A 14,910-nucleotide genomic window follows, 5' to 3' on the forward strand; every position below is an offset into this window, starting at 1 on the left:
ACTCTTAACTAAACAAAAGCGTTTCTTAAATATATTTTTTTCATATTTTTTTATTTTTTAGTCTTACACTTTTCAAACATTAAAATATATCGTCATGTTTATTAAAATATGTATAAAACATGATGTACAAACATGAAAAGTAGTCGGAATCGGCAAAAAATTAGAAATTTTATTGTTTATTTATGAAGCATAACGTAAACAATTAACGTAAACAGTGAAATTATGTATAGTTCATATAGTTAGCTAAAATCTGTAAAAGTTTCAAGTTTCTTCATTGTAAAAACAAGATAATTTAAGCATTTTCCGTTAAAATCGTTTTTTATTTAAACAATTAATAGACAAAAAAATTTTATTGACTATTCGTGTATTGTTCCCGTGACTGCATATTATGTCTACAAATTTTTAGTCATTTGCATTGAAGAAAAGGCAGTCAAATGAACGTCCAAAGATTTGACCCAAACTATTGAACTAAAAAAGCGAATACGACAAAACGAATTCTAATGTTAATTGTAGCACAAAACGTCTCTACCGGTGGTTTTTCTAAGACTACGATAAAAACACGAATTTTTTGAATTCGAGTTTCGGTTGAAGTTTTGTTTCGTATCGTATTGAAATTTGACACAAATAAACACCGATGTATATATAAACAAATATATGAGAGTTCAACATTTTAAACTTTATTGTTTATTTATAAAGCATAACGTGAACAATTAACGTAAAAAGTGAAATTATGTGTAGTTCATATCATTAGCTACAATCCGTAAAAGTTTAAAGTTTCTACATTGTAAAAAACAAGAGTATTTAAGCATTTTCCATTAAAATCGTTTTTTTTTTATTTAAATAATCATTAATAAACATAAATTTTTTTTTATTGACTATTCGTGTATTGTTCCTGCGAATGCATGTCTGCAAATTTTCATTCATTTGCATTGAAGAACAGTCAGTCAAATTAACGTCTAAATATTTGATGCAAATTATTGAAGTAAAAAAAAAAGCGTTTAATAATTAAAGCTAAATACAATTTTACAATAATAACAAGAATAAATTGGAGGGAGTCAGTAAAAATAATAGAGGGTCAGGAAAAATTAGAGGGAGCAATAAAAAATTGAAGGAAGTCAAAAAAAAATTGGAGAAAGTCAGAAAAAATTTTGTGCAGTGACTGTGAAATGCAATTGAGCACAGTATTTATTCTGAAGAAGGCATATAACTCTTTAGAAGTTACCGGAAACCTATTCGCTGTGTGCAAGTAGTTGAAGGGGATACGAGAAACGATCGTGCGTGTATAGCGGACAAATCTTGCAACTTTCTTAACATATATTTTTAAAATAATTCAGGCGAGACTCGGTAGTCTCTGGCACTTGGTCATAAAACCTTTGTACCAAAACCTGTTCTTCTCCTTACCACATTTAGCGCCACGCTGTAATTGGTTATTCACTCCCTGGGACCAAACATAGGAAATGCCTTTTTTTTCTATAAATATATTTTGTAAATGATAATTATTATATTTTAAACCAAACTTTCTTTTTCCAACTTTGTTTTTTGTGATTTTTTTAATGCCCACCGGTGGTCACGTGGTCCCAGGATGTAATTTTACAGTGTGGGGGCCAAATGTCCACCAGTGGTCATGCTTTTTATTGTTTCTTTTGTTGCAGATTTTAAACAATATTGGCAAGAAGAGGTCTTACAGAAGAAGAATTGCTTCGGGAGTTGGAAAATTTGTCTGATGTTGAAGCAGAAGACTATTCCGACGACGACTCCACTGCAGATCGGAATTACTCATATGAAGGAAGCTCCTATTCAAGTGAGGATAAATTAGCTCTATCTGATGTCGAGGACGAAGCTGCTGAAGTTGTTCCTCTGGCCGATATTATACCCGAGACCAAGTGGGAGCCTGTGGCAGGAGACAGATTGAAATTTAATTTTCTTGCTGCCCACACCGGTGTACACGAAAATATAATCCAGAAACTTCGTGGTGCATCTCCTATAACTTATTTTGAACACTTCATAGACGATGAGATTATCTCATTGTTAGTGGAAGAAACCAATAGATTTGCTGGGCAAATAAATACTGCGAATGATGCTGCCCCAGCAGGAAGCCGAACTCCAAGACTTAATAAATGGGTTGACACTGATCCTATAGAGATGCGCAAGTTTTTGGGTATCGTTGTATGGATGGGACTTATGCATTTGCCAAAATTGAGGGATAACTGGAGCACAAAAAGAATTTATGAAAATGGAATTCCAAAAATAATGAGCCGAAATAGATTTGAGATGTTACTTTCGATGTTTCATCTATCACATAATGAGCAGCCAATTAATCCAGAAGACAGGCTTCACAAAATCTCAAATTTTTTGAACTTACTAGAAAAGAAATTCAAAGAATCGTATAATCCCGAAGAAGAAGTTTGTATTGACGAAAGCAACGTATCATTTCGAGGACGTATTTATTTCCGACAGTACATTCCTAATAAAAGGCATAAGTATGGGATAAAGGTTTTCAAACTCTGTGTTTCTGGAGGCTACACATGGTCGTTTAAAGTCTACATAGGCAAAGAAAAAGCAGACGATGTATCAGTTGCCAAAAAAATTGTCACTACACTGATGGAGGGACTTTTTGATACAGGTAGAACTTTATATACCGATAACTGGTACACTAGTGTTTCGCTGTCTAATAGTCTCATTCTACGGCAAACACATTTAGTAGGAACCCTAAGGACAAACAGAAAATATAATCCCCCAGATGTGGTAAAAACTAAACTAAGAAAGGGTGAAGTCGTGGCCCAACAAAACGAAAATAAAACAGTTGTCTGCAAATGGAAAGATAAAAGAGATGTTCTTATGCTTAGTACCAAACATGACGACTCTATGGTGACAGTAACTCGCAGAGGAGGACAAGAAGTTAATAAACCAGCGATAGTTGTAGATTACAACAAAGGAAAAGCTTTTGTCGACCAGTCTGACCAGATGGCATCTTATGCGCCATACGTGAGAAGAACCGTCAAGTGGTATAAGCGACTCGTTTTTCATTTTGTTACTGCAACAGCTATGGTAAATGCTCTGCATCTATATAACAAAATTAATAATAAGAAAATGGGCATAATAGAATTCAAAGAAAATATCATCGAGGCTCTGGTTTATCAAGATTTAAATCCAATTCTATCAAGGCCTTCCACTTCCAAGATAAAACACTAATACGAGGGACAAAAAAGGCTTACCAAAAAAGGTGCAGTGCATGCTACAAGACTATATCTCAGCGACAAAATCCAGTTTATGCTCGTAAAAATGCGAAAAAAATAAATACATATTGCGATACATGTAACCTGCTAATGTGCCTCGAATGTTTTCAAAAACATCTGGCAACTATCTCATTTCCAGGAGTTTAATTTTTATTATTTTTGTTGTATTACGTTAACATTGCTGGTTTTTTAATATTTTGCTCACTTTGTTCGTTTATTTGTATTAATATTAGGATAAAACTCCATTTACTTTTGTAATAACTAAAAATATACTATCTAAAAATACAAAATTGTATCAGTTTTTTGCACTGCTCAAAATCACAACTGATACATTCATTCTGCTCGGTTCATGTAAAATTCTGTTGTTTCCTGGGACCACTGAATACGTCAACATACGTCAAACTAATATAAATCGTGTCCACGAGTGGCCACGGTGACTTGAAGCAACCGACATCAAATGCTCACCGGTGGGCACTCGGTCTTAATGGAAATAATGAACATGGCGCTAAATGTGTTAAACTTTAATAAGTCCTGTGGCCTCAACGAAGGCCAACAGTTTTCTTATTGGTAGTTTTAGGATCTCTTCTGATTCAAATCTCATTTGACCAGTGAAGTCCTGCCTTACATCACCTAGCACACTGCAATGGCATAGTATGTGTATGGCAGTCTCTTCTTCCATTTCGCACTTTCTGCACCATGGTTCATTCACCTTACCTAGTTTGTATAGGTGATTTCTTAAAAGGCAATGTCCAGTCACTTTAGTGACCGTTTTGATCTTTCGGGAGTTCGAGTTTGGCAAGCGAGGCGAGAGGTCGTGTGGCAGGTGTATTGGCGATAAGGTAATTTCGAATTCGAAACCTATCACAATAAAAACACCGGTTTTTTAAAAGACCTATCGTTATCGATAATCGTTAAACTTAAAAAGCGTTCTTGTGCGAAATAAAAATAAACTTCTAAGTGTATAATAATAATATTTATATTAGTGCTGAGGTTAACATTTAATTTAAAATGGCCAGTGGCGGAACAGGAACAATCCGAAAGGAAACCTATAGAAAGAATGAAGAACTATCTGATAGTGGCGACGAAGAATCTAAGAAGAAAAAATATAAAGAAGATAAATTATATTTTGAAAAGAGTAACCTGACGAGACGAACACCGAATAAAAGCAACGACACAAATGAAGAGATGATAAAAATGATGCGGGAAGTTATGTGGAAAAATGATGAAATGATGGCAGAAATAAGAACCATACGGAAAGACCAAAAAGAAACGATGGAATATATTAAGGAGCTGAAAGAAAAAAACGAAAAATTGGAAGAAGGTTTAAAAATGGCAAACAATAGAATAGAACAATTGGAAAAAGATAGACGGAGAAATAATATAGTATTAAAAGGCCTAACACTAGATGCTACCGACGGAAAGCCTGTAAAGGAGTCAGTAGAACACTTCATAGGAAGAAATCTGAAATTAGAGGTCAGACTGAGAGGAGCGGTGAAGATCGGCGACCAAATCTTTGTAGCAGAAATGGAAAACCTAACGGATAAGATGAGTGTACTAAAAAACAAAGGAAAACTGAAAAATCTACAGGGACAAAAGGTGTATATAGAATCAGATTTAACAAGAAAGGAAAGGGAAATACAAGCAAAAATTAGGAAAATGGCAAAAGAAGAAAAAGACAAAGGTAATACTACGAAGATAGGATATATGAAACTGGAGATTAATGGAAAGGAGTGGAAATGGGACCATAATAAAGAGAAACTTATACTAACTCACAGAAATATCGGGGAAGGGACTTCAAAAAACTAAAAGAAAATAATGAGACCGGACCCACAACAATGACAACCAAGGCAATGAATGGGAAAAGCGATAGGGAAAAAGATGATGCAAAGGTAAACAAGGATGAAAATAGGAAAAAGGGGAAAGCTAGATTGCAGAAAAAAGGAGAGATAAAAATGGGAACATGGAATGTGAGAAGCATCAATGGAAAAGAGGAAGAACTGGTAGAAGATATGATAAGACAAAAAATAGAAATACTAGGAATAACAGAAACGAAGATGAAAGGAAAAGGTCTTAAGAAAATACACAAAGGATATTGGTTACTTTGGGTAGGAGCGGATACAAAAGAGAGAGCAAAAGAAGGAGTCGGGATAATAATTGCACCGAATAGACTACAACACGTTATAGAAGAAACATATGTTAACCAGAGAATATTATCGGTGAAAATTAAACTGATGGACGAAGAAATATGGACAATAATAACAGCCTACGGAGTAAATGAAGATGCAAGAAAGGAAGAGAAAGATAAATTTTTCGAGGAGCTCCAAATGCAAATTGATAATGGGGAAGAAAACATAATTGTAATGGGAGATCTAAACGGTAGAGTCGGAAACAACAACAGCGGAATAGAGGAGTGCATGGGAAAAGAAGGAGAAGAAATGCTAAACAGAAATGGTGAAAGAATAATAGAAATATGTATGGAGAATAAACTAGTTATAACAAATACAAAATTTAAACATAAAGAAGTACACAAATACACGAGAGTACAAGACAGCAGAAACGAAAAATCAATCATAGATTACTTTTTGGTAAGCAGCAACAAATGGAAAAGAGTACAGGATACGAAAGTGAAAAGAGGCTCGGAGATTGGCAGTGACCACCATCTAGTAATAATGAGAATGAGAACAACAGAGGAAAAAGAAGAAAAGAGAAGAAAGGTAGTAAATGAAAAAATAAAAAGTTACAAATTAAAAGAGGAAATATATAAGAAGAAATTCCAAGAAAACTTAGATAATACTTTGAAAGGTAGGGCAAAAAATACAAATATAGAAAAAAAATGGGAATATCTAAAAACCAGCATAATCAAAGCAGCTGAGGAAACTTGCGGGAAAGCAAAAATAGCAAACACTAACATGAGGAGAACAGAATGGTGGACGGAAGAAATACGAGAGAAAATAAAGAACAAAAAAGACAAATGGAAAAGATACCTAAGCACAAAACACCCGGAGGATTACGAAGCATATAAAGAAAAAAGGAAAGAGGTTAAAATAGCGGTGAAAGCAGGAAAGGAAAGGTCATGGGAGATATTTGGACAAAAAATGACAAAAAATTATAGGGAAAACCAAAAACTCTTCTACGGCGCATTAAAACAACTCAGACAAAAGAAAGAGCACACGATGCCGAATATAAAAGACAAGAATGGAAACGTACTAACAGAAGAAAAACAAATAATGGAAAGATGGAGAGAACATTTCAAAGAGCTAACTCATGTAGACAAGGACAACATAGGGGAGATACAAGAAAGGAATGAAGAACAACAAGTGGAATCCATAACAAGAGAGGAATTAGAGAAAGCAATAGAAAGAGTAAAACTGGGCAAAGCACCAGGCAAGGATCATATCACCCCGGAAATGATAAAATTCATGGGGACAGAGGGAATGGATAGCATGAAAGAACTAATGAATGATATCATAAATAGAGCAGAATTACCAAAGGACTGGAAGAAAGACATTATATTACCAATACACAAAAAGGGAGACAAGAGAAACTGTAATAATTACCGAGGTATCACCATATCAAGTATCCCTGGGAAGGTATTAGCAAGAATACTAGAGACAAGAATAAAAACACAAATAGAAACAACTATGGAAGACACACAGTGTGGATTCAGGAAGGACAGAAGCACGCAAGACCTAATATTCACATTAAGACAAGTAAGTGAGAAGGTAATCAAGAAAAATAGAGAGATACATATGTGCTTCATTGACCTGGAAAAGGCGTTTGACAGAATCCGAAGAAAGGACGTTTGGAAGACACTAACAGAAAGGGGAGTCGACAGACACATAATAGAAGTAATAAAGGATATGTACAAAAATAATACAAATACAGTAAGAACCAATAACGAGGAATCCAGAGAATTTTCTACAAGTCAAGGCGTCAAACAGGGATGCGTGCTGAGTCCACTGCTATTCTCAGTGGTACTGGATGAAGCGATAAAGAAAGCCAAGAGAAGAATGAGAAAACTAACATTAGGATACTGGCAAATGAAACAGACTCAACTATCGGAGCTACTATTTGCAGACGACATGGTATTGATAGCAGAAAACAGAGAAGACTTACAGAACAATCTTGAAATCCTAGAAGAAGAACTATCAAACATAAATATGAAAATTAATACAGAGAAAACAAAAACAATGATAATTTCAAATACGAGGAAGACACACGCAATAGAATTAGACGGGAAACAACTAGAGCAAGTGGAATATTTTAAATACCTAGGAGTAATAATCGAATCAAATGGTAAACAAGACATGGAAATAAACGAGAGAATGGGACGAACAGGAAGCTTATTTAACACTATGAAAACAACATTTTTTGGGAAAAAAGGGATACCGGAAAAAGTAAAAACGGCAGTCGTTAAATCAGTAGTTAGACCAACAATCATGTATAGCAGCGAGACATGGACATTGACGGGGAGACAAAAATCCAGAGTCAATGCTATGGAAATGAGGTTCCTGAGGAAAATAGCAAACAGAAAAAGGACAGACAAAATACGAAACGAAACAATTAGACAAAACCTAAAACTAGAACCAATCAATGAAAAAATAGTAGAAGGACAACTTAGATGGTTCGGGCACGTGTGTAGAATGTCGAACGAGAGGCTAACAAAACGAGTGTTCGAAACGAGAGTGCAGGGGAAAAACAAAAGAGGGAGACCAAGAGTTATGTGGGTAGATGAAATCAGGAAAGAAGTCGAGAAGAAGGGATTGACATTGGAAAGTGCAAGAAACCTAGCGCAAGATCGGAAAGCATGGAGACTACAATGCCAAACTCAACTCCACCAGCCTTACACCTAAAGGTAGAAAGGCTTAGGACTAAGTAAGTAAGTAAGTTTGATCTTTCGTTTATTGAGGTTCATCAAACTGTTCGAGAGTTTTTTTTATCAATATTCTTGATTATTTTTTTAGTCTGGATTTGCTCTTGAGTGGTTCTCCATTTATTTTGATGATTCTTTATCAGCCATTTCTAAACCTCGTTTTTCATAGCATCTTTAGTGATGCCACAGAAAGGTTGTGGGCCTTCAAAAGTTTCTCTCGAGCCTTGTTTCGCTAACATATCTGCTCGTTCGTTCCCATACACCCCTTCATGACCCGGTACCCATATTACACTTTATTGTCTTTTGCCAGGTTATTGAGGAGATCTTTGCAGTTTCTCACCACTTTTGATTTGGTGAGAGGGATCTTTATAGCCAGATTGGCTATAAAGTTGTAAATGTTGATTCTCTTAGCTTTAGGGTCTTCGTTAATGATTTCATCAATGCAGGCCACCAAAGCAACAACTTCAGCCTGGAACACCGTTGTGTGTTGACCTAGGCTGTAAGATTTATTACAGTTGCATGTTTGCCCAAAGACTCCTGATCCAGTACCATGGGCAGTTTTAGATCCATCAGTGAACCATATTAAGTCTCCATTACTATTTGGGACTTTTTGTTCTCTAGATGGTATAATTGTGTTATTCTTCTCAGTGAAGATTAGTTCTGGTGTCATTATATCTGAGTTCATCATAAATATGGATTCCTCAAAAGTATAGTCCCAGTAATGTTTGTGTAGCTATTCAATACATAATTCAGCCTCCAAGTACTGTTTGCTTTGAGTCACATGATGGTCATAAAAGCTACCGCCGAAATATATAATTTCAGCGGAGGGAGACCTGTGATAGCCTCTAATGAAGCCATTCCTGTACTATTCAAGGCGCCTGTTATATTTAGAAGCGCTTGTCTTTATAGGGTGGTGAGAGTAGTCACACAAGATTGCAAAGCCGTCTTTATCCACCAGAGTACTGATCCATAAGTGACTGTCGGTCGTATCACTGATGTGTATAACCAACAGATCACCTTTGGTTTCAATCCCCAGGTTTTACCTACAACTCGTCTGCAATTCCAGAAGATTCGCCTAGCCCTATTTGTTATAATGGTAATATGAGTATTCCAATTGAGTTTCGAATCCAGGTGTAGTGTAATATGAACCCTCTGTATAAATCATAATTTAAATAAGATGTAATTAAACTTTAGGGTATTGAACAGATATAAAAACAATAGTTTATAGTTTTGTATCACATGTTTAATATGCGTTAACTTGAACTATATTTGTTATGATTTAGATCGGTATAAAACATGCTGAGGAATCAGTATGGGAATATAGATAAATAATTATTAACTTAGTATGTAGAGGTCGAGACGCTATGAATCATTAGTGTTATTGTTTACATATTGTCCGTTACCAGTGAATAAAATATAATGTATCGAAGACGTATTTATCCTTTTTAATTAATTTGAACCAGAAGGCATTAACATCACAATTATTTGCGACACAGGGTTATTCCTAGATACTTAATCTCATTGGTTCTTTACAGTACCTCTCCAAATAATTTCAGCTCACTCAGTCCAGTAGGCTTCCTCTTATTTGTAAAGCCTACCAGTTTAGTTTTAGAAGAGTTCAAAGAGAGGTTCTTTTTCAGACACCAGTTCTCTATGTAGTGAAGGGCATATCGCATCTAATACGCAACAGTGCTGGGAAATTTTCCCCTAGTTACTGTTACAATATCATCTACGAAACCCTGGACCCAGATTCCTTGGGAGCTTAGCGTATGAATCAGATCATCGACAACTATGTTCCATAATGACGGTGACAATACACCGCCTTGAGGGCATTCCTTAGTTGTCCTCAGATTTATGGGATCTTCATACATATCTGCTCTGAGGCATCTGAATAATCCACTTACATGTTGTATTGTTTACTTTTCTTCCTCACTAGTGCGCTTTGTATAGACTCGTTAAATAAATAATTCATATTGTTAATTGAAATTGTCAAATTGACGTATATTTTATACCTACTGTCACTGAAGAAAATGGAATTTGGCAAATGATGTGTTATAAATTGTAAAAATTATATGTTGCTCCACAATATTGATATGATATGCAATTATTAAAGTGAATTTAATTAATGGTATTTTACTTGTAGTAAAATGTTTACCTTTTAATAACATAACCTTAATCTTAGTTTTTCTTCTTATTGATTTTTGGGGTATGGCTTTGACAATTATCCAGTAACCAGGACTAATATAATTGGCCAATATAATTAAAAGTGCTAAAAATGTTGCTGAGCCATGAAACCAGGTGTCGCTTTTCCGAACTTGCACGGTGACAATAATTATGGTGGACATTTAGTAGGAAAAGCAAATAATATTGACTGTAATACATCCAACTCCCACAGAACTCTGGAAGCACGCGAAGCACGTTGCTACTAGCGCCACTGTCGGCTTGCGGTTAAACTATGTTTTGACAACGTAAAATTTGACGTAAACATTCAAATTAATTTTATTAATTTTTGAATAACGAGCTAATTTTGCTAAATTAAATTAAAATTAAATTAAAATAAAATAACTTTTTTTCTTATTCCCAAAAATTTAAATTTAATGTAGAATCTGAAGATAGGGTCCAATACAAAAAAAGATTTCTTGCAGTTTTATTATACATCAAAACGCAACTTTTTTGCCCTAGCCCCATAAAAAATAATAACTTCCAATTTTTCGTTCCACCCTAATGTCCACCCCGTTCACCGGATTTAAATCCTATCGAACATGTATGGGATATGATGGGAAGGGGACTGTCCACTTTACACCATCCGTTACATACTCTGGCACAGTTAATCCATGAAGTGCAAGTTGATTGGAACAAGGTGCCACAAGCAATCATCGATCATCTCATTTTGTCAATGCCTAGACGTGTACAGAAGTGTATCTACGGGGGCGCCAAAAACATTACTAATTTTCTTTATTACATCTGATTTATTTCTGATATATTCCTTTTGGATGTAACATTTCTAATGTATTTGAGTATAATATTGTATCACAACAAAAAGAAGCATAGATTTCTAGAAATTTTCCTTGTAATATCTGTGTCTATTAAATAGCGCGCAGATTATGAGTTTGGCCCTCGGAACAATTCCAAATGCAAATCCTAGCATCCAAGAAATAATGCTTCTTTAATCTGCACCAGGTTAATTTCATCACAGGCGGATGCCACTGTAAATTCTGTCTGTGCTATATTTAATAATTTCATTTTAACTTCGAATATAAAGAGATTAGCAACTTCCAGTAATAGAGTGAAACTCTAACACAGCAGAGGTAGAATGTTTCTATTATTACTTTGGAAAAATAGATACTTAGGATAGATAAGTTTGGGATCAAGGAAATAGGTTAAAACTTTCTGACTTGACGAAAATTAATTTCATATATCAGACTATCACAATACAGACAAATAGGAAGACAAAAATAATGTTATCTTTTTAAGGGTAGAAAAAAGAGGAAATTTCCAGATAATTTGTAAATATTATTCAAATTTAAATAATAATAATAAATAATAGTACGTTCTTTAACAGTAAAATATCGCAAAACCTCTAAATTTTAAAGGACCGCTTGGATTGACATGGAAATTTGGCATACACATAGCTTACATGTCAAAGAAAAAAAGTGATATTTTGCCGATGTGTGCTTTTGCCCTGGGGGTGACTTTCACCCCGTCTTGGGGGTGAAAAAATATTCGTCCAAAGTAAGTCCGGAAATGGATAAACTGACTAATTTTAAGTAACTTTTGTTCAATAGAGTTTTTTCACTTAGTCAATACTTTTCGAGTTATTTGCCAGTGAATATGTTCATTTTTTCAACAAAATAACCACGCTTTTAGAGGTTTTTCGCAAATAACTCAAATAGTAAGTATTTTGTCGAAAAAAAATTCTTAGCAAAAGTATAGCCTGTGAAAAATTTAAAAGAATGGTGTATATATCACGTCTCTATAACAAGTAGAAGCAAAGTTATGGCTAATTAAAAATAGGTTCATATTCGTCAAATTCCAAATGGAATACTTTAACGTGAAATAACCAAAAATGAAGCACATTTCGGGGAAAACCCATTACAACTTACTTAAAGTGTTTAAAAAGAACTTCATTTTTGTTTTATAAAAAAATTTCTAGCATCAAAAGTAAACAAGTTACGTTCAAAATAAAGTTAGTCCCTTTTTTTGGTAAAAAATCGGGAAAATCACCCCCTAATTAGTATCTGAAATGAGCTTAATCGTTACGACTTCACAAGTTTCTTGACTCATGTATGTATTATTTATATGATCTGTAAGTTTCATCGGTTCAAAGTCCTTATTTTTGAAAGGGCTGTAGTTAAAAGGGGTTGAACGAGTCACTGATCACGAATGTATGCAAATTTTTAAACAGCAAATCTTAATCAATTTTTATCTAACAGAAAAACAAAAAAGTACATGATATTCAGAAAAGCAATGCCGACTTTTTTTTTCGAGATTTTTGGTACCTCTAACAATTTTTAAGTTATTTAAAAAAAAGCATAATTTCAAAATTAACATTTTTAAAAATCTTATTTTAAAACCAAATTTTTTTAAAAATAAGCGCTTTGAATCGATGAAACTTACAGATCATATAAACACAATATAAGTAAAATAATTTGTGGAGCGGTAATGATTAATTTCATTTAAGTTGCTAATTAGGGGGTGGTCTTTCCGATTTTTTTTGCCAAAACAAAAGGGACCAACTTTATTTTAAGCGTAACTGGCTTAAATTTAAGGCTAGAAACTTTTTATATATATATATATATATATATATATATATATATATATATATATATATATATATATATATATATATATATATATATATGTATCGGTTTTAGAACGTCTTTCGACGTTGTCCGATGCCTAACTTCCACGTCCTTCTATCATCCCATTGGCCCTCTCTAAGATCCCTTGCACTCATTGCTTTGGTTACCCCTTCATTCCATGTTTTTTTGGGTCTTCCTCGTTTTTTGCGGTTTGGTGGTACCCACTGCATGATCTTTTTGGGCAATCTTGTGTCTTCCATTCTTTGAACATGACCATACCAAATCAACTGTTTCCTCTCAATGTCTGTTGTTAAGTAGCCATCTATTCCAATTCGTCGTCTTACTTCTTCATTTCGAACTCTTTCCCTACGGGATATACCTAACGATCTTCTAAATGCATCCATTTCTACAGCTTCTAATTTTTTTCTGTTGTTCTCGGTTATTCTCCAAGTTTCTGCTTCGTAAAGTAGGCTGCTTTTAATAAGTGTTTCATAGATATTGTATTTTCGCTGTATTCCTATTTCGGAGCTCCAAAGTATTCCATTTAGGCAGCCAATTGTTCTTCTAGCTTGTGTTACCCTTTTCTTTATTTCCTCATCGTCTTTTCCCGTTCTATCGAATATTACTCCCAGGTACGTGTATTCACTACAGGATGTGATTTGTTCATTATCCTCTAGTTCGATATTGGATAACTCAGCTCCTATGGGTAGGTATTTAGTTTTTTCCACATTAATTTCCAAGCCCCACTGTTCATATTCCTCCTTTAGTTTTCTTGCCATATACTGGAGGTCGTCTTTATCATTAGCTATGTTCACTTGGTCATCAGCAAATTGTAAGGTATATAAACAAACCTCTCCGAGGTCTATACCCATACCGTGGCATTTACGTTTCCACTGGTTTAGTGCTTTTGCAACATATATCTTGAACAAAGTTGGTGAAATACAGCAGCCCTGGCGCAGACCCTTGTTAACTATGAACTTTTTAGATAGTGTGTTGCCAATTTTTACTTGTGATGTAGAATTCTCATATAGATTTTTTAAGGCGTTGACTAGAGTGTAGCTGATGTTAGTTTCTTGTAGTCATTTCCACAATTTAGTCACAGGAACGCTGTCGTATGCTTTACGGAGGTCAACAAACATGAGATGGGTCTCTTGATTGGTTGCTGATTTTTTTTCAATTAATCGTTTTAGGCAGAATACATTATCTGAGCAAGTCCTTCCAGCGCGGAAACCAGCCTGTTCTTCTTCTTCTTGTTCCCTATACTCCATCTCAATGAGATTTCTAAGAATGCGCCCGTACACCTGGCTTAGTGTACTAGTTACCGATATTCCTCTGTAATTTGAGCAATCCAACTTATTTCCTTTTTTATGAATGGAAGAAACATAAGCTACTTTCCATAAACTGGGTGGTGTGACACCGTTTATATATTTGTTCATACACCAAGTAAGTGCTTGAAAGAGTTTATCTGTGCCACATTTTATTACTTTGGCAGGAATATTTTCTGGCCCTGGAGCTCTACCATTTTTTAGTTCATTTACAGCTTTCTTCACCATATCAACTCCCACTACTTTCTCTTCGCCTTCAACGAATACTTCTGTTGGTGATTGGGTGGTATATTCGGCTCTACTTTCTGTTAGCAAACTCTCGTAGTATTCTTTCCATTTTTCTGTTGATATTAACTGAATAGAAGTAGTATTTCTTTCTGTGTTCTTTATTTTGTTTAAAAATTTCCATGTCTCTGAACACTTCCTTCCGCCTATATAAGTGTTGATCTCTTGGCATTTCCTATCCCACATTTCTTTATTTTTGCTGCTTTTACTGCTCTTCTTGTTGTTCTTCGTAGGTCCAAATATTTGTCTTTGTCTACTTGATGTTTAGTACTTAGCCACTGTGCGTACGCTTCCTTTTTCTCTATTATTAGCTTTTTATAAAACAGAAACTTTTTATAAAAACAGAAATAAAGCTTTTTTAAACACTTTAAAAAAGTTATAATGGGTTT

The sequence above is a fragment of the Diabrotica virgifera genome, chromosome 7 (genome assembly GCF_917563875.1).
Source record: "Diabrotica virgifera virgifera chromosome 7, PGI_DIABVI_V3a".
Lineage (NCBI taxonomy): Eukaryota > Metazoa > Arthropoda > Insecta > Coleoptera > Chrysomelidae > Diabrotica > Diabrotica virgifera.